Source organism: Dermacentor albipictus, unplaced genomic scaffold (genome assembly GCF_038994185.2).
Source record: "Dermacentor albipictus isolate Rhodes 1998 colony unplaced genomic scaffold, USDA_Dalb.pri_finalv2 scaffold_67, whole genome shotgun sequence".
Lineage (NCBI taxonomy): Eukaryota > Metazoa > Arthropoda > Arachnida > Ixodida > Ixodidae > Dermacentor > Dermacentor albipictus.
The window spans coordinates 103,715-124,090 of NW_027225621.1; the positions used below are offsets into that span (position 1 = coordinate 103,715).

A 20,376-nucleotide genomic window follows, 5' to 3' on the forward strand; every position below is an offset into this window, starting at 1 on the left:
CGCCCTTCCGCTACTGTGGAGAGTGGTGCAAGTGAGGCTCTGAATCCGCTGCTCTTCGTTGTCGTAACGCCTCGGCTTCGTGCTCCCTCACGGCGAGGTCGGCACGTCGACGACGAGCCCTTTCCCGAGCGAGTTCCCGGCGGCGTTCATCAAACGCCGCCTATGCTTCGGCCGAATGAACGACGCGCGGCCCGCTCTCTCTGGCGTTCCTTCAACGCGGCCTCCCCATCTGACTGCAGGGCCTTAACTGGCGGGCAGGGTTGCCGTTGGGAATTTTTCAAAAAGAGCCAGAACTGAGGCTAAAAGTAGCCAAAAGTAGCCACGCCACCTGGTCTTGGCGCCAAATTTGTAGCCAAGTAGAAAAGTACCATTATTATAAGCAACTTTTATTAATGAACAATAAATAATATCATTTTGAATCAACACAAGAACACAGAGTAAATAAAGAGCAAGGAAATTTGGTTCTCTTGCTTGGCCTTCAAGCATCAGTTACGTTGCAAATAAATAAAAGTTCAGTCCGCGTAGTTTATCTAGAGTAGATAGTGTTCATGCCGGAGTAATTTTGGCACATTCTATTCAACAACTCAGCAGGAACGTCAAACGATGATGCTGTTTTTTCTTGAAGTCGTAGCCCAAATTTGATTCGCAGAATCGCCGTGAGCAAGTCCAGCTTCATTTTGTTACGCATCTCTGTTTTCGTCAAGTTCACGCAAGAGAACACGCGCTCTGCATCAGCGTTAGAAATTGGAAGGGTCAGAATTTTCAGTGCTCCTTGCGCCAGGTGTTGAAAAGGGCATTCGCCGCAAGGGTCCTTGTACGATGCCGCTGCGTGCCAGAAAGTCAAACATGATGCGCGATCAAGTGCACCGCTAACACTCTGCAGCTGGCGTATTTCAGACTCCAGTTCGATTGAGGAACATCCAAAAAAATGCAGCGGTAGCTTCATTATGCATTCACGGCTCTTAGCACTTTCTATGCCATCGGGATTTATGGTACACAGTCTTCGAAGTGCAGAGGAGGCATTTGGAAGTCGCTGCTGCAGTCCAGTTCAGTTCAGTTCAGTTTTATTCCTTAAAGGCCCCCATTTCAGGGGGTGTTACATAAGGGGTGGGATTACATTTGTAGTGAGAAAAACAAACAGCGATGGTGATTTAACATTGAAGGTGATCTGTTACGCGTTCTTGAAAAGCAGGTGTTGAAGCGATGGCGACGATGTCATGGGGTAGGCCGTTCCAGTCCGTGGCTGCTCGAAGAAATAACGAAGCTGAAAACGTAGTAGTACGTGATAGTGGGCGGGCAACTTGAAGGGGATGACTGGTGCGGTGAGATATGCGTGATGCGGCGGCGATATACGGTTCTTGATTGAGAGGAGAATAAAAGAATTTGTGATAAAGGGTGAGGCTAGCAATGCGACGACGAAAAGAGAGGGGTGGCAGTCCGGATGTAGCTTTCAAGGATGAAACACTGACGTCATATGAGTATGAGGAATGAATGAATCGGGCAGCACGATTCTCCACAGCTTCCAATGCGGTGATTAGATATGCTTGATGTGGGCTCCAGATGGGGGATGCATATTCTAATTTGGGTCTTATAAGTGATTTATACGCGAGCAATTTAACATGTGGTGGGGCAAGACGAAGGTGACGTTTTAGAAAACCGAGTGTTTTGTTTGATGCTGAAGTGATGTTACCGACGTGAACCTGCCATGATAGATTAGAAGAGAGGGTGACTCCTAGATATTTATATGATTGTACTTGCTCAATCTGTGTGTTAGAAATTAAATATTGAAAGAGATATGGATTGGGACGACGAGTGAAGGACATGAGTTTACATTTACTAGGATTGAGGGACATTAGCCAGTTATTACACCAATTTAGTACGCTGTTAAGCTCTGTCTGAAGAGTGTATTGATCGTGACAGTTATTAATGGTGCGGTAAATAACACAATCATCTGCGAAAATTCGAATACTACAGGAAACATGCAGGGGCAAGTCGTTAATATATATTAAGAATAGGAGGGGACCGAGGACAGAACCTTGTGGGACGCCTGAAGTAACCGGGAGAGATGTAGAGAGGTGGCCGTTAAGATAGACAGACTGAGAACGGTTAGTTAGGAATTCTTCAATCCATTTGAGAATATTAGGGGGTAGGTTCAGCTTTGAGAGTTTTAGTAATAGCCGGCGGTGGGGAACCTTGTCAAAAGCTTTAGCGAAATCAAGAAAGATGGTGTCGGTCTGCATATTACGGTCTAGATTAGTGTGCAAGTCGTGAAGGAAAAGCGCTAGTTGGGTTTCGCAAGAGAGGCCCTTACGAAACCCATGTTGTGAAGGGTGAAAAAAATGGTTTCGGTCCAAGAAGTTTATGATTTGTGAGTAAATGACATGTTCCATGATTTTACAGGGCACACTAGTCAATGAAATGGGGCGGTAATTCAACGGCGAGTCTCTGTTACCTGATTTGTAGACTGAAACGACCTTCCCCATTTTCCAATCAAGAGGCAAAATTCCTGAGGAGAGTGACTGTGAGAAAATGAGACATAAATATGATGCGCAAATTGATTCCACATTTTTCAATAGTTTTGAATTAATCAGGTCCATACCAGCTGATGATGAAAGTTTCATATTATGAATTATGGATGAAATGCCTTCTTCGACGAACGTGACTGCCGGCATGGGGGTATCTAAGTTAAAGGGTGGTAATTGTGAAGGTGCGTCGAGTTCGGTAGTGAACACAGATGCGAATGCATGGTTAAATATTTCTGCGCAGTCGTGGTCAGTCACCGCTTCATGTGAACAATTCATTAGTTTAATATCGGGAGGATGTGTTGGGTTTAAAACGTGCCAGAATTGCTTGGGGTTTCTTATAAGTAAGTTAGGTAAGTCATTATGATAAAATGAGTACTTGGCGTTACGAACAGAAAGTAGGTATGATTTTTCGGCCTCGAAGTATTTTCCCCATGCGGCAGGCGTGTCGTTTCGTTTGGCGGTACGAAACAATCGTTTCTTTTTGTTTTCGAGTCGTTTTAAGTGCTGGGTAAACCATGGTTTATTGCGATTAGTATGAAAGGTAATCCTTGGTACGAACATATTAGTGAGATGATTTAATTTGTTCTTGAATATCAGCCAGTTTTCATGAATTGAGCGAGTGTGAAATGCGGATACGTATTCAGGAAAAAAGGTGTTAAGTTCTTCAGTTATTGCATTATAGTTACCCTTATCGTAGAGTTGTATCGTTTTATCGGATGTCTGTTTTTGAGTCGAGGTAAATGAGAATAAAGCATGCATGACTTTGTGATCGCTGATTTCAGGAAGGTAACTGATGGATGATACATTCTCGGGGCTGCTTGTTAGTATCAGGTCGAGCGTGTTTGCTGATTCTCGTGAGGCACGGGTTGGTTGGGAAATTAATTGAGTGAGGTTAAAATTTAAACAGACATCGATGAAGTTCTTCTCCTCTGCATGACACGTTATTGTGGAACTAGCTATGTTCTGCCAATCAATATCCGGGTAATTAAAATCACCAAAAAGAAGAATACGGGCATTTGGATATGTGCGGACAAGTTTATGAAGGATGTTGTTCAGATGACGTGGGAAGTCTGGATTAGTCTGGGGGGGCCTGTAGCGAACGCCAAGCAGAACTGTTACGGGGGGAGCGCAGCAGATGAGCCATATGGCTTCAATGTCTGATGCGACGTCAACAACAGAGCATGATATGCCTCGATGAATGGCAATGAGAACACCGCCCCCCCCCCGTTTGCCATTTCGATCGTTTCGATACACGTCGAAATTGGGTAAATCGGCCAAAATTTCCGTATCCGTTACGTCACTATTTAGCCAAGTTTCTGTTAGTATTAGTATGTTGCTCCCGGATGACGACATGATGTTTGATATGAGTTCGCGCTTTGGAAGAAGACTACGGATGTTAGTGAATATTATCGAAAACGAGAGAACATTGTGCGGTGGAGCGGGTCGACGATTTGTTAAAGTTTTGTGACGGGGCAATTGCTATGCTATTTCCTTAACGGTTTGGGATGATGCGTCAAATACATAGCGTTTTCAGCCGATGTGCAGGGTTTTGAAGCGCAAGGAGTACTTGTTAGAATTGGCTTTGGCAAACACTAACAACTGTTTACGCGCATGGCGAACGGTGCGGGAGAAGTCCTCTCCAATACTGTAGCTTGTGTCTTTCAATTTACGGCCGTTTGATAGCAGTGCGTCTTTGGTTTTATGAGACAGGAATTTTACGATTACGGGACGAATTCGATCGGCTGAATGATTTCCGAGGCGATGCGCTCTTTCAATGTCGTTAGGTTCCAAGGTTATATCAAGATTTTTGCGGCAAACATCAATGACTAGTTTTTCTGACTCAGCCCACGTTTCAGCGCTAGCAGGGCTTTCAGTCCCATCGCCATTTGTCCCAAGAATTGGAAACAGCGCTCCCTCACGGCCCGTTGGTCTTCAATAGGGACTAGTGAAATCTTCTCTCTGAAGACGTCACCTAGGTCCACTACCTCTGGTTGCAGGAAAATCGACTTCATTTTTGCCAGGTCTAGCGACAGCAGACTTGCCGTTGTGTTGTGCCTCAAAACTGATGGATTCAAAATCCGCCTAAGAATTTCCAAATACAAATTTTCTAGCTCTTGGAAGACAACCAGTGGGTCAGTTGTGTTTGTTTGGAACATTTTGTTCTCTCGCCTAACGTTACGGAGAACTGAGGCAAGAAACACGAGGTAAACATAATTTTTTCTGTCTCGATACATCTCTCGTAAAATGCGCACGTTGTAGCTGCGATCTTCTGCTTTCTCAAAAAACTCTTCGAGAGACTGGTACTGCGCCAAATTTCTTTCTATAGAGTCTGCAATAGCAAGCCATCTCGTCTGCGAAAGCGACAGAATCTTGGGCGGTGGATTTGCACTTTCATCTTCCACTGTCATACTGGCATACAGTCTCTTATAAGCATCTTGCCGGCAGCTGCTGTGTGCAAAGTAGTTGTAGGTTTCTCGCACTAAGTGCTCAACCGCAGAAGGAATCGCCTCCATCGACTTGGATGCCACAAGGTCCAGGCTGTGGCAAGAGCATTTGATCAGAATCAAGTCTTTGTTGTCCTCACTAAGACGACTGAACAGAGAATTGTGTTTGCCGCACATGGCATTTGCACCATCGGTGCAGAGTCCGAGACAGTTCTTGATCGATAGGCCGTGCTTGTCCAACATCTTCAGTACCGTGTCGTGAAGCGTTTCTGCCGTTCCATCAGACAGCTCTAGGAGATCAAGAAGGGTGGTTGCAATCCTGTTTTCTTCTAAACTCAGAAACCGCACAACCATGCAAAGTTGCTTTGTCGTGGATACATCGGTTGATTCATCCACCATTAGAGAATAGCTGGAGCCGTTCAGTTGTTTGTCCATGTTTTCCGTGAAGTACGGGAAGAGAACATTCGTAATTATAGCCGTGCACTTCGTTCTGTGCAGATCAAAATCATTGAATTCGGAATGCAGAATCTCACCAAGTTCGTCGACAGCATTTATGGAAGTGCGCACTGCAGTGTACAAGGCGATCCTTAACTCTCGGCGAGCCTTTTCATAGTACGTTCGACTCGAAGACGCTAGAAGCTGCGGCAGTTTTTGTTGCGAACTTGGGATTACTGCGCACTCGCGGTGCTTTTTGGTTTCTGCGTGCTCCAACAGATCACTGTAGTGGGGTCGAATGTTGCAATTGCAGTACTTGCAGTGAGCAGTCGTTCCGCCGTCACGTGACGAAATCCATCCTGTAACGCATGGTAATATGCATATTAGATACTAAGCGGCATGCGACTAAACGCCTAAAGAATAGTTTCCGTTTTGCTTACCGCTCAGTTTCTTGTCCTTTCTCCATTCTTCTCGAAACGTGCGCTTTGCTCTTGCGTCTTTTCCCATGGTAGACGCCGGTGTCGGCAAGCCGAAGGCACAAAAACAGAAGCTTTGTCGCCTTGGGGTACACAAGTGTTATTTCACCTGTACTGCTCGTTCCTCTCTGGTGTCATGCCGTGCACACGGCTGCACCTAAACACATGGTTTCGGATGCATGACCCTAACGGAGAAAGTACTCTAGATTAGTGTTATTTTCTCCAGATGGAGCGCAGCGTCCTTGCGGCCTTTGCTTCGCCGTGCGCTAGAATTAGCGTTATTTTCTCCAGATGGCGCGCAACGTCCTCACGGGCTTTGCTTCGACGTGCGCCCATCACCCAGAGTCCGTGCGTCTGCGCACCCGCGTCTGCTAGTTGGTCTCTATGTGCGCACCGCCGGCGGAGAGAATATATGCGTACAGGACGCGCGCGCTATGGCGCGCGCGCGTCAAGGCGACCGGAACAGCCATGAGGAGAGCAAAGCTTTAAAAATAATTGTTCTTCTTTGTTCTTGCTTGCTATTGTATATGCAATTGCAAAAAAAAAATGGCTAGTGAATGCGCCAAAATAGAAGTTCAATGTAGCCAGAAAGTAGCCAAGGAGCCAACGTGAAATTTTCATCGCCAGACGGGGTCGAAAAGTAGCCAATTTGGCGCAAAGTAGCCACCAACGGCAACCCTGCTGGCGGGAAAGGCGGGCGCGAGGCGAGCGAACACGCGATCACACCCTTTCCCTCCTCCTGAGGGAACGCCTGTGATTGACTCGCGCCTTGCGCTGCGTCTACTTCTTCATCCATATAACACCCCGCTTTAAAGGGCGCGGGGGATGATTTGACAGTGGCAGGAGCGACGTGACTCGGCATGTCTGTCGGTCATTCGGCTTCTCCATAATGAATGAAGTCCTAGTAACATAAAGAAATGATATGGTGTATCACTGGCTGACTTTTTGAAAGGAAGGAACCGGATACCATAAGATGTGAGAGGGTGTTTTTTGATAGTTCTTTGTCAAATGGGCCAAAAATGAAATTCGTTACTACAAAGTATAAAGCAATGTACGCTTGTCTCGGGTTGATCGTAAAGTCTACAATTCGTATTCCAAGGTACATATAGTCCTTTTTCCTAAAGCCACGTTTTAACTGGCAGGGTGGCGGTGTGCAGATGAAATAAAAACGTTTTCGCTGTTGACGTAATGCGCATTCCACGGCCATGACAAAGAACATTTTGACGAAATAGAGACGCCTTTCGGTACATAGGTTCAGAGAGAAGGTTGTCTGTAAGTGCTACATTTAGCAACTTTCGATCAACGGTAAAGAAATATTCTAGAGTGAATCTGGCTTTTAAATATGCTATAGTATCGACAAGTTCCTTCAGGAAGCCCCATAACAGCAGTTCTTGAGCAGTTTGTCGTGACAAAAAGGGAGGCGTGAAAGAAGACGTGTGCGATTAACTGCGAGAAAATATGCATGGTGGACGTTTCTGAGGCAAAATAATCCCATGTACAATTGTCGCACAAACAAATGCACAAGGCTCAGGCCTCCCTTCTCAAGCGGAAGGAAAAGGCTGTCCCTTCTCATGGCTTCCCATGATGAACGCCAAATAAAACATGCAGATATTCTATGAAATGCATGAACATGGATACGTGAGCAGTGCAAGACCAGCAGAACATAAAGAAGCTTGGAAGCGAGAAATATATTGCATGTCTTAACTCTCGCAAAAATGGAGATCACGTCTTTGTCACCTTTCGACGGATAGTGCTTATTGTTGACGTCCAATGAGGTCCACTATTCCGGAAGTTATCGAGAGGCACACCAAAATATCGCAACGGAGGCTGGTTCCAATGAATATTCGCGAATACAGAGCAAGTGAGCGCACACATGCCTAGTCAAAAGCCCCTACTTTTGTCAAAATCTGTACACTAGCTCCTGCAGTCTCGCAGAAACGCAGGGCGTTTATTGCCTTGGTAACGATTGGCTTATCGACGCAAAAGAAGGCAGTGTCATCTGCCTAAGCTAGCACTTCAATTTGCTCATCTGCATACTTGTATCCTTTAATGCTTGAGTCGCAAAGCACGCTTGAGCAAAGTGGGTCCAGGTATATAGCGAAGAGTAAAGGCGAGAGAGGACAACCCTGACGAACGAATGACTGTACCTTTATTATATCTGAGAGGGTGCGGTTGACAATTAACATTGCATTGCAATGTTTGTAACCAAGTGTTATACCATTGTACGTTACATCCCCTTACTGAATATGTCGCAGCAGTTCGGACAAAAAATCGTGCTGAACCTTATCACAGGCTTTGGCGAGGTCGATCCGGGGAAGAGCTACTTGATCCATGCTGCCCTCTGTGCACTCAAGGACTGAACGTGTGATATGAACATTTGTCTGTATAGAGCGTCCTCGCATTCCCCATGTTTGATATCCAACTACTCATTTAGTAATGACTGTCTGCAACCTATTTGTCAGTACTTTTGCAAATATTTAGTAATCGACGTTACGTAACGGATATCGGACTATATCCGTTTACTTTAATCATTATCACTGCTCTTTGGTATTAAGGTTTTGTGGCCCTGATAGAAAGACGGAGGAAGCTCACCATATTGATAGGCTTCCTCGAAAAGCTGATCAAGGACACAGGAATTCCTGAAATGTTATATTTATCTTTGGAGAAGAGACTGCTCAAGTGAGTATGTAGTGTGGTTGCTGCCTTTGTTCCCGTAGCTGAATGGGTTTCGCGTCTGGAAGCTTGTGTTTGTTTGCCCAAATTTTGAACTTTCATTGGACTACGTACCATGTGTGCATTTGTTTCTCATGTATGTTCAAGTGTAATGTAACAATATTGGTTTGACACTACTCATAATTACATGCAATAAAGAAAAAAAATTGACAGTGCCGGGATCGGTTAGCATGGTGTTCTCGCAACCTCCCGAGGTCGGCGGTTCGAACCTGCAGTCAGACAAGCAATTCTTGTCGCGGGGCTTGAGTTTTTTCTTACGGCAACACCGACACGAATGAGGCAATTCATGCTTCTCTTGAAAAAATCTGTGTGCGTGTACGTTTCGTCTCGATGCCCACCAGTCAAGACAGTAAATGTGATCGTACCTTTGTTCATAATTCTTTGTCACCTTTTTGTTGTGTGCTACGCAGCTTCGCTGGTCATCCGCCTTCACGGAGTGGAATGGCTCGTGATCTCGAGCCCGTTCTTTGTTAAAACGTACGCTGTTCTGTACGTTCTGTGCACAGTTCCAGTAAATGTGCGTACTGTTCACCTTAACGGAGTGCTTGTAGCCTCTTCGTTACGAGCTAGTAAGCTCTTGCTGATTATGATAATTTCTGCTCACCGACGGGCACGAAAAATGCCGAGTACCGAGGCGCTAACTTCGCCGTAAAAAAATTGACGCCTTAAATAAATTAAGTCCGCTGCCAACAGTCACTCGATTTGAGCATTTTCACTTAAATGCAAAAAACGTCATCAAGCTTCGTGAAGTGGTTGCATTTAGATATTGAGCCCACGAGCTAAGTAACGTTAAACGAATTGCTCAGTCCTCACTATAACTTTCGTCATCGTCATAAAGCTGTATTGTACAGGCATCACTTTCCGTCTAGCGCCAGGAATCGTTCAGTCCTCGCCATCACTTTGCGTGTCGCGCCACTCGTGGAAATTTTGCGCGGTAGGCTGCATCGTCTTGTGGCTGGCCTGACACCCGCAGAGGGGGCGCCTCTGGTGGCGCGATAACTATTCTGCGTTCGCAGAAACCAGCATGATAATCACTCAAAACTGCGGCCTCTCTCAGTACAGCTGGAGGTCACGTCAAATTTAGCTTTACAGACTTTTGCAATGTACATGTCTGCTTTCAATTCCTTCCAAAGCGCATCGAATTATATTCAGAGGCAAAAGTAATCTTCAGTCGTCGTCAACTCCGCACCGGCGCCGCTTGTCGGATCGCCAGGGGTGGGCACCGATGTCGCGACGCTGCCTCGGCATACTTACCTGGTGCCGGGGTAACCGTGATCAGCGAGGCGGTGCCCCCAGGGAGAGGCGCGAGCATTGCACTGCGCCCGTGCTGACCCCTGCCACTACCCCAAACTGGGGCAGATGGGGCATGCAATTTTTGGTAGCGGGGGACTGCGTTCGCGCTATCCCCCTATCCATATCAAAATCCAAAAATAGTTGTTGCTTGCGGTGTATCACTATGGGCTCGCCATAATTTTAAAGGTAGCGACTTCTGCTGCGCGCGCCACCTGGGAAGTTAACATAACAGTGGTCACCACGGCGAACAACGACTTCGTTTCTGCAGCTAGCGAGTGTACTTAGCCCCCTCCTCCCTTTCAGGCGTCAGCGACCCTGCCGAAGTAGCGATTAGGTGGCCCCATAGTCTCCTAGATGTCTTCTGTGCCTGCCGGATGACCGTAGAAGGGCCGTCGTCAGTGATGACGCTGACATGCCTCTACACTGAACGGCGGCACGCTTGGCCATGTCGCATCGGTGGTTCAGTGGTAGAATACTCGCCGTGGGAGCCAGTAAGGCCTCGCCATAATTTTAAAGGTAGCGACATCTGCCGCGCGCGCCACCTAGGAAGTTCACAAGTTTCTTGGATCTTCAAGGCGGTTTTCACAGTCCAATAAACACCCCTGTTCGTGCAGTGGTCACCACAGCGAACAACTTCATTTCTGCAGCTGGCATGTGTACTTTGCCCCCCCTTTCAGGCGACAGCGACCCTGCCGAAGTAACGATTAGGTGGCCCCATAGTCTCCTAGATATCTTTTGTGCCTGCAGGATGACCGTAAAACGTCTGTCTTCTATCACGACGCTCACATGCCTCTACACTACACCGTGCTCTACACTGAACGGCAGCACCGCTTGGGCATGTCGCGTCGGTGGTCTTTGAACGCAGCGATAGAAAAATACAATTTAGAGGATGTTGGGGATGTGATGTCCAATGCAGAGACGCCACCATTCACTCACTATCAGCGAAATAGTCATGCCAGGTTGGATCGCGCCTACGTTACAGCGGATCTAATACCATTGTGTATTCTATATGAAGTAAATCATGTTTCCTTCACCGATCACAGCTTAGTCAACTTTGTCGTTGGTCCGAAAAAGCCGACCGGTTATAACTGGAGTTGTGGAAATTTAACTTTAAGCTCTTAGAAGATGAATTATTTTTGAGGGGTGTTAATGATAGCCTTCACGGATGGTTCGAGACAGAACACAAAAGTTATGCAGAAGCGTGGGAGAATTTCAAACAAGACGTTAAAATGTTAGCCATAGAGAGGTCTGGTGCCTTGCGCCGAGAGGAAAAGAAAAAAGAATTAGAAATGCAAAATAAATTAAATTTTTATTTAAGTGTTGAGAATGTCAGTCCCGGAAAGTATACGAAGGAAATAAAAGAAATTAAATCCCAGTTAGAACTAGTCGAAGCTGAAAGATACAAAGGGGCGGTCGTACGCGCACGCGCAGAAAAGTTATGGTGCGGCGAACAGCCGACAAAGCGCTCACTCGGGGACGAACGAGCTTATGCCTCGCGGAACGAGATAACAGCCGTAACATACGGCAGTGAGGTTGTACGAGATAAAGAAACAATAAGACAGGCCTTTTATGAGCATTACTGCGAACTACTAGGGCAAGAACGCATTCGCGATGAAGGATTCGATACTGAATTCCTGTCGCTATTGCCAAGTCTTGAAAGGGAAGTAACGGAAAGGCTAGAAGAACCGATAACTTTAGAAGAAATAAAATGGGCGATCGACGCACTAAGTTCCGGAAAAACGCCAGGGCCAGACGGTCTCAGCGCCGCTTTCTACCAAGCTTTCAAACAAGACATAGCCACTGCCCTTTACAATGTAATTGCGGAAGCGTATGAGAACTGCGTGCTGCCCCCTTCTTTTCGTCAGAGTCACACGGTGTTGATACCGAAGTCCGAGGACCCTCATGTACTACTGTCGACAGGCGCGTACCGCCCGATTTGTCTCACAAACACAGATTATAAAATATACACGAAGGTTCTTGCACGGAGACTCCAAAATGTGATACAGCAATTGGTAGGGTCGCACCAGACATGTGGCATAAGAGGACGATCCATTGTCACCAATATACATGTAGCGAGAACAATATTGGAAAGTTGCGATGCCTTCTCAGAAAAGGTTGCACTGTTGCAACTTGATCTTGAAAAAGCGTTTGATAGAGTGTCACATGAAATCCTTTTTCTTGTTTTAAAACAAGCCAAGATAGGTTCTGTTCTTTTGCAAGGTGTTAAAATGTGCTACGCTGGCGTATCTACGAAACTAATAGTTAATAAACAGCCTACGGCTATGATAGAAGTTAAGTCAGCACTCCGCCAAGGATGCGCATTATCGTCTCTACTTTTTGCATTGTACGTTGAACCATTCTGCTTAAAGGTTATTAGTAGTAATAACATAAGGGGATTTGCAATGGACTCCAGAGAAGTTAAAATCTTGGCGTACGCAGACGATATCGCCATATTCTGTCGAGACAAGCAAAGCATCTCTAATGCAGTAGAAGTGGCGAACAGATTCTGCAAGTGCACTGGAAGTGCGATAAACTGGAGTAAATCATTGGGCATCTGGCATGGTAATTGGAATGATAAAATAGAATTTTTTGAAAATATGCAGTGGACCACGACCCCTGCGCGGTACCTTGGGGTACCTCTGCAACATTATCATGATACAAAAGACTATTGGCAAGAAGAACTAGAGCAAATGAAAGTTAAAACAACAAAGTTTGGAGGTAGAAATTTATCGATTTTCGCGCGATCAACCGTATGCAATGTTTTCCTTTTTGCAAAAATCTGGTATGTACTGCAAGCACTGTGCATGTCAAGAATGACCATCCAAAAGATACATAGAGCATGCGCTGTTTTTATATGGGGATCCACATGGGAGAGAACGAGCCGCACTAATTTATTTCGGTCCGTGAAATCAGGAGGCCTTGGTTTGGCGCATTTGTTTTTGAGGCAAGTTGTCTCAAGATTTCTTTTTTTGCGAGATCAGAAGGATCCCTTCTTGCGAACAGTGTGCCAACTACGTTTACGAAATGCGTTACCTCAATTTATCGTAACCTCAAGAACGGCAAATGGCGCAAGTCTCCGCGGATTTTTACGGGAGGTAGCTTGGTCCGTAGAATTCTTGCATGCTCGCTTTTCATTTGATTATCTTGCTATTGTTGGGAGAAAAAAATTGTATAAGGACCTAATTGACGTTTGTATGCCTGTTCCTTTGTACCGATCTATGTATTCACCGACCACAGGGGCAGATGTATTGAAGCGAGTGAAACGGATGCCAGTGCGATCTGGGGTTAAAACTTTTTTCTTCCAATTGCATACTGGAACCCTTCCTGTCAAACCTTGGCTACAAGAAAAAGGCCTCTTTGTCGCATGGTCGATCAACTGCAGCAGGTGTAGAAAACCAGAGACGATCGAACACATATTTTTGGACTGCTCGGACGCACTTTTCTTGTGGGACATTCTGCAACGTACACTAAAAAAGGAGTTGCCTATCACACCGTACGGCATCCGTTTCCTTCCAATTCCCAGTGAAGGTGGTGTTCCCTATGATATGCTTATGGCGTTGATTCTATACAGCCTGTGGAAAACACGCATGGACGTCAGGCATGAAAGACTGGTTATTCGCCCAGCTAGAGAGCACTTTACTGAAAGTATGTTGTTCTTGCGCGAGGCTTGCGATGCACGACAAGATAAGCCTGAATGGGCTACCTTGTTAGATGAACTCGTCTGTCTAAAGCGGTTCTAACAATGCACGCCTGCCAAATGACGGCAGGCGGTTATATCACCACAGCACTGTACATATCATCCTTACGCCATCTGTATGTCTGTTTGTCTGTTTCAGTTGTCAAAGAATGGCAATAAAAAAAAAGCGTCGGTGGTTCAGTAGTAGAATACTCGCCTGCCACGCGGGTGGCCAGGGTTCGATTCCCGGCCGACGCATGTTTTTTTTCGCTACATCAGTGTCTTTTCCTTTTATATTAGCATTCGACTCCTATTTTTACATATTCTGTGAAATATTTTGCGTCTACCAGGCTGCAGTTACTCAAACTGCATGCAGCTAGCCCCAGCGCGTTGTCAAACATGTCACGAGTTCAGGAGACGAAGCCAAGGCGACGACACGTTCGCACTGTGTCGTACCTTACTCGCGGACATCTGGAGATATTGTTTTTTTTATATATATATCACTGCAGTTGCCGAAGCGTACATTAAAGCCGAGTGGGCATGCGTTCAAGAAATTGACCGCCCAGCAATTGAGCAGTTAAACGAGTCGTTCTATTCTAACGCACATGTTTCGTCTATCGTCACTTGTTGGGGTTGTGAGCGGTCGTCTCCATCGCCGGGTGGCTGGATCATTGTTTTTAAATATCTCCTTGGGCTGCCTGATACGAACAAGTATGTTTTCAAAAGGCCTCCTCGGAAACGACTGCTGCGGTGGCGCCTCTGGTGGCGCGACTTCTTGTCTGCGTTCGCAAAACCAGCATGATAATCACTCAAAATTGGGGCCTCTCTCAATGCAGCTGCAGGTTACGTCAAATTTAGCTTTACAGACTTTTGCAATGATCATTGCTGCTTTGAATTCTTTGAAACGCGCATCGCAATTTCTCCAGAGACAACAGTAATCTTCAGTCGTCGTCAACTCCGCACTGGCGCCGCATGCCGGATCGCCAGGGGTGGGCACCGATGTGGCGACGCTGTCTCGGCATACTTACCTGGTGCCGGGGTAACCGTGATCAGCGAGGCGGTGCCCCCAGGGAGAGGCGCGGGCATTGCACTGCGCCCGTGCTGACCCCTGCCACTACCCCAAACTGGGGCAGATGGGGCATGCAATTTTTGGTAGTGGGGGACTGCGTTCGCGCTATCCCCCTATCCATATCAAATTCCAAAAATAGTTGCTCATTGCGAGTTGTTGCTGCGTGTCACCTCAACGGGTTTCGTGTATTCGTGCACTGGAAACGTCGGGCAGCACAGTAAAATGCTCTTGGGTGGTTGGCCATTGTCTCCCTGCGACTTCGACGCTAATGTAGGGAGCCTGTTTTTCAACCATCGTTAAGCACTTTAGGTTTACCTCGTAATCGAACTCGCATGAATTAGGGCAAGTCCCTCCGTGGCGCATATCGCACTGGCGGGTCGCTTCGCTGACTAGGTGACCCATACTCGAGTGCTAGATTTTTCAGCTGTTGAAGGCTGGGATTCTGTGCATTGTTCGTGTCCGTCAACAAATCTGCGCCTGCGAAAACTCGGCTCCCGAATTAGATGCAACATCGCGCCATTCTATGCAAAATCTTATACGTTTCATAACATGTATATGCATTTGCAGTAGATTAGTAAATATTAAAAGGCATAATTTTCAAGATCAGTACACACAGATAGATTTTTTTTGCTTGCTTACGGGGGCATGAGCCATTCACTGTCTTATGGGATGGACAGATTTTTCGTTGCATATCTATACAAGCGCTTACTCATTTAATAAAAGAGGGGAGGTGTGAATGTGTGTGCGTAGTTATCTTCACGATGACCAGCCATCAGGACGAGAAATGTGTTTGTAGCTTCGTTCAACATTCTGCGTCATGTGTCAAACAGCTTCGCTCGTCATTTCAGTTTCAGCTTATTATTCGTTCATAACAGTTTGTTACAAAAGATGGTATACAGACAAGGGTCCCAAAGTCAGAGACTGCACGGGGACCCTTGGATTAGAAGTTACATAAAAAATAAAGCGAAATACAGAGAAGAGAAACAAATTATGAAATAAGGAAAATTATAACCAGGAAATTGAGTGACGACACACATAAAAGACGAAAAGAAGAGGAAATATGTACAATAAATGGCAATTACACAGCTTTTAAATAGCAAAATAACATTGTAGGAAATTAATCAGACAGCAAATCTTGAGTTCCTATTTGAAAGAGTACAAGGTAGATGACAACTTAATGGAATATGGAAGACTGTTCCAAAGCTTAAGCGCGCAAAAAGAGCAAGCCATCTTTCCGTAATTAGTATGACATAAAGGCAACAAGAAACGTCCTTGTGCTGCAAACCTTGTGTTACTGGGATTAAAAGGAAATCAGAACATACGAAGATGTAAGAAACTTGAGTTAGTAATTTGAAAAATAATTTCGCTAAATGATAGTCAGACAAATCAGTAACTTGAAGAATGCGGTTTGTACGTAGTTAGGAAGACGCGTTAGAAAAAAAAAATGGCTTCGCGTTATGATGCGGATAGCCTGATTTTAAATGTGCTGAATAGAGGAATGATGACAAGTATTACCCCAAGCAGCGATAGCATAAATGATATGATTATGAATTAAAGCGAAGTATAACGATAATAATGCTTCTTTGGAAAAAAATGCACGTGATTTCAGTAGTGCTTTAATGCCAAATGCTCTTTTTTATTTGATGTGTGCAATGTGGTTAGTAAACTTAAGGTGAGGATCTAATTTGATGCCGAGGAAAGAAACACAAGTGGAGGAAGGAGTGCGATGCCAGATTTATGGTCGGAGAGCAAGGTAAATGTCTCTGTGGTGGCTTAAATAACATGAATTGCGTTTTCGTAGGGTTTATAACTAGAAAATTGGCGTTACACCATTCAGTCATCTTTAGCAGATCACTGTTTAGCGTCGAAGTTAACGAAAGTAATGATTTATTCGAAAGGGCAACAGTCGTATCGTCTGCGTATAATATTGGTAGGGTATAATTAAGGCAGTCAGGTAAATCATCATACCCTCGCAGAGTGGAATTCCTCATGATTGTTTCCCTTATAATAATAAAAAAAGATGTCTACCACTTCACGACTTCCTTCCCCCTGAGTAGCTGGGCGGAACATTTGCTTCAGGGAATACTCCTTGTCACTGGTGGAAGTTCAATTCAGTTTCATTTCCTTTTGCAGAAAGGAGTAGGACCTGAAAGCTGAGGAATCAGCTTGACAACTAAGCGGTTGCGATTCCCTTCACGGTGACAACACCACCGCAGCCACGACAGCGCAAAAAAAAAAAGCAGTTCAAATACTTTTAACCGAGAAAGGCGAAACAAAACTTTTGCATGTGGTAAAAGAAAACATGCAGTATGCATATACACGATCGTACATGAGCTGGTGCGATAGAGAGCGAAGCTACGAAGACTAAATAGCAACTTCCATAAGAAAATACCCCTGCATATCAGCATTTACAATATATGCTTACCGCCACACCGGGGGCCATCCACCCACCTGTGGAATGCGAGAAGTAAGGCTCATGGCCAGAGAAGAAAGGAGCTTCAAAACAGTCTGTCCCGGTAAAATAATTATACTCCTGAATGAGGTTCAGAAATCAGATCAAACTGCTCTTTGTCTAACTTGTTCAACAATACCGACAACGTGCAACACAAAGAGCGGGAACTGTATAATTAGCTAGACGTGTGGGTACCGCCCACAACTGCGTGGGTTCACTTAGCAGGTGGGTGCCTTTGCGTGCTGATTTTGTTGAACCTTAGCCTTCTATATTTTTCAGCGCTTGCCCACTCGCTCCGCATATTCATAGGAACCATAGGGGTCCTCTGCGGCAGCACTACATTCCCAGCCTTTTGATCCCTGTTCTTGCTGCTGCCGTGGACAACTTTAGCTGGGCACTCCATGCCGTATTGGTCCGATCTTTGGCTTTTGCATAACGTGCGATCACGTGCCAGGAAGGATTCCACGTGACTGTACCCGCGGTTCCACAAACGGAGAAACTATTGGAAAAGCGGTGCAATCTCAGCGACCCTCGGTTATGGCGCCACTGGGCCGGCATGGAAAAAAAAAAGAAATATGTATACGAGGCTGTGACTGAACTCTTTAAATCCAGCTACCAGACCCACGTGTCCGCTTCTTGCACGACACGTTTTTCCAGGGTGTAAACGAAGGCGCATAGATCCACCGTGTGACCGGTTGAGCTTCACTGAAGAAGGCGGTGGACTGACTGTCTGCTTTGTTCGTTTTATATGTGACATTGTTATCTGGCTGCGGTTCAGCTTGCGACTGAACTGCATCGACATTTCGCGTGAAAATTCATCGGCGCAGAAGTGTACAATACTTCTTATACGTGGCTTCGGTGTTTGAGTGGCATAATACTTGCCTTCCACGCGGGTGGCTCGTGATATTAAGCTTGTTCGTTACAACATATGCTGTTCTGTAGCTTGTATGCGTGATTACAATGAATGTACGCACTGTTGACTTTGCTGAGTGCTTGTAGCCTCTGCATTAAGAGGTGGATGAGCCATTGCTGATAATTTCTGCTCACGGACGGGCATGAACAATGCCAACCACCCAAAGGCTAACAGCTTCGCTGTAAAAAATTGACGATTGAAAAAAAAAAAAATCCGCTGTCAACAGTCACTAGATTTTAACATTTTCCCTTTAAAGGCAGCAAACCTCAACGAACTTCGTGCAGTGGTTGTCGACAAAAACGATTTCTACTTTCCCACCTATTTAGATATGGAGCCCCAGAGCTAAAGCCTCATGTTAAACGGATCGTTAAGTCCTAACCACCATTTTCCGTCTTGCGCTACTCGTGGAAATTTCGCGTTGTTGTCTGCATCGCCATGTGGCTGACCTGATACAACTGCAGCGGTGGCGCCCCTAGTGGCGCGAAAACTTTGCGCTCTCGAAACGAGCATGATAATCACTCAAAATTGGGGCCTCTCTCAATGCAGCTGCATGTTACGTCAAATTTAGCTTTACAGACTTTTTTAGTGATCATTGCTGCTTTGAATTCTCTCAAACGCGTATCGCAGTTTATCGAGAGACAACAGTAATCTTCAGTCGTCGTCAACTCCGCACCGGTGTCGCTTGTCGGATCGCCAGGGGTGTGCACCGATGTGGCGACGCTGCCTCGGCATACTTACCTGGTGCCGGGGTAACCGTGATCAGCGAGGCGGTGCCCCCAGGGAGAGGCGCGGGCATTGCACTGCGCCCGTGCTGACCCCTGCCACTACCCCAAACTGGGGCAGATGGGGCATGCAATTTTTGGTAGTGGGGGACTGCGTTCGCGCTATCCCCCTATCCATATCAAATTCCAAAAATAGTTGCGACTTGCGGTGTATCACTTCGACGGGCACCGCATCGTTTCGCCGTGGGATGGGTGTTATGAGCGTGCCCTTTGGAACGGTGCGGTGGGTTGCGCCACCCAGCTTTTGTTATTGTACGGCCTAATTTGTACAATATTGTACCTATTGTACCTGCCTATTGTACAATAATAAAAAAAAAGCTTGTGAACTCCTACAAACAAATTTTCTGATCGTCTATTGCGAACTGTTTTGTACGTCGCAGTTTTTTTTTGTCATTTCCCAACTTTTTTTTCAACCAATCCTCCAATCGCCTCTTACTAATGCCTATTGCGGACATGTTTACTTTTCTGCTGCTCTCGCTGAACCCAAGGGCTTCAAGGAGGCCAGTGGTGCCTAAATCGACCGCTGGGTAGACGTCTTCACATTCTAATAAAACATGCTCCATAGTTTCCCTAGCTTTACCGCAGCAAGCATTCTACCTTCTTATATCTCGTTTTTAGGTGCGTGTTCTAAGGCATCCCGATCTCGCTTCGAAAAGTAATGAATTTCTCTTTGAGTCATCATAAGTTGTTTCATTCCTGATGTCGTTTTTTTTCCTCTTAAGTAGTTACTCATGGCAGGTTCCTTTTCCGTTGCCGCCACCCATGAGATTATTTCAGCCTCTCTTACTTTCCGCTTGACGTTCTTTGTTGCTTTGTTGCCCACCCTATAGGCCGCATACTTGCTGGTAAGTTTCCTAGTTCTTTTCCTCCACTGTGAATTAATTTTTTTTCTGTACAGATACCTGAAAACTCTCCCAGCCCATTTACTTTCTGCCATATTCCTCAGCCGTTCTTCATACTCAATTTCAATGCGAGCCAGGGCTCGGCCCCGCCATCTGATGGTCTTCTCCGCACAGCCACTCACGGCGCAGTTTTGTCCTCAGTGCACCAGAGGGCAGTACCGTCAATGATGTAATTGACGCCCCAGCCGTGACCGGTCCTTCCGGTATCAAGACCCTCCTGCACATGGGAGGCGTAAAGTTTGGAGCAGCTGCCGCAAATCACAGTGCAGCTTCGAAGTTCAAGAGTCGAGGCGCTATACTGTTGAATGGCGTGTCGGTACCGCTAGTCAAAGTCGGTCGCGAAATAGTTCCACGTTTCAGTCTTCCGAGTGCCACTGTGGGTCGGCGATGCAGCCTTGGCGTCAGGTCTTCTGGCCGTGTTCAGCAAGTCCACGAGCCCGTCTTCAAGGGTCGCCCGGGTGTCGACACTGGCATCCGAGTGGCTCGTACCGAGATGAAGAACCCGATCCCTGATATGAAGTGCTGTGCCACACGTGTCAAACATGATTCGTTCTTTTTATGTTACGTCATAGGCAAGCAGCCTATATATATAGTTCGCTGTCACTGAAATAAAACAATGCGGTACGTGCTCTTGGATCTTCTCCGTCACTCTGCCACCCGCTACAACAGTGGCGAA

General features: G+C 46.0%; 4 non-coding genes across 4 annotated transcripts; all 4 read left to right on the forward strand.

Moving 5' to 3' along the window:
- The first annotated feature begins 9,859 nt into the window (after positions 1 to 9,859).
- On the forward strand, positions 9,860 to 10,023 carry LOC139053078 (U1 spliceosomal RNA). Its single transcript, XR_011510208.1, has one exon. It is a non-coding gene; the product is annotated as a U1 spliceosomal RNA (small nuclear RNA).
- Positions 10,024 to 13,769: 3,746 nt separating this feature from the next.
- Positions 13,770 to 13,840, forward strand: TRNAG-GCC (transfer RNA glycine (anticodon GCC)). Its single transcript has one exon. It is a non-coding gene; the product is annotated as a tRNA-Gly (tRNA).
- Positions 13,841 to 14,602: 762 nt separating this feature from the next.
- Positions 14,603 to 14,766, forward strand: LOC139053075 (U1 spliceosomal RNA). The gene has a single exon (XR_011510205.1). It is a non-coding gene; the product is annotated as a U1 spliceosomal RNA (small nuclear RNA).
- A 3,980-nt stretch (positions 14,767 to 18,746) lies between these two features.
- Positions 18,747 to 18,910, forward strand: LOC139053077 (U1 spliceosomal RNA). The gene has a single exon (XR_011510207.1). It is a non-coding gene; the product is annotated as a U1 spliceosomal RNA (small nuclear RNA).
- Positions 18,911 to 20,376: the final 1,466 nt, after the last annotated feature.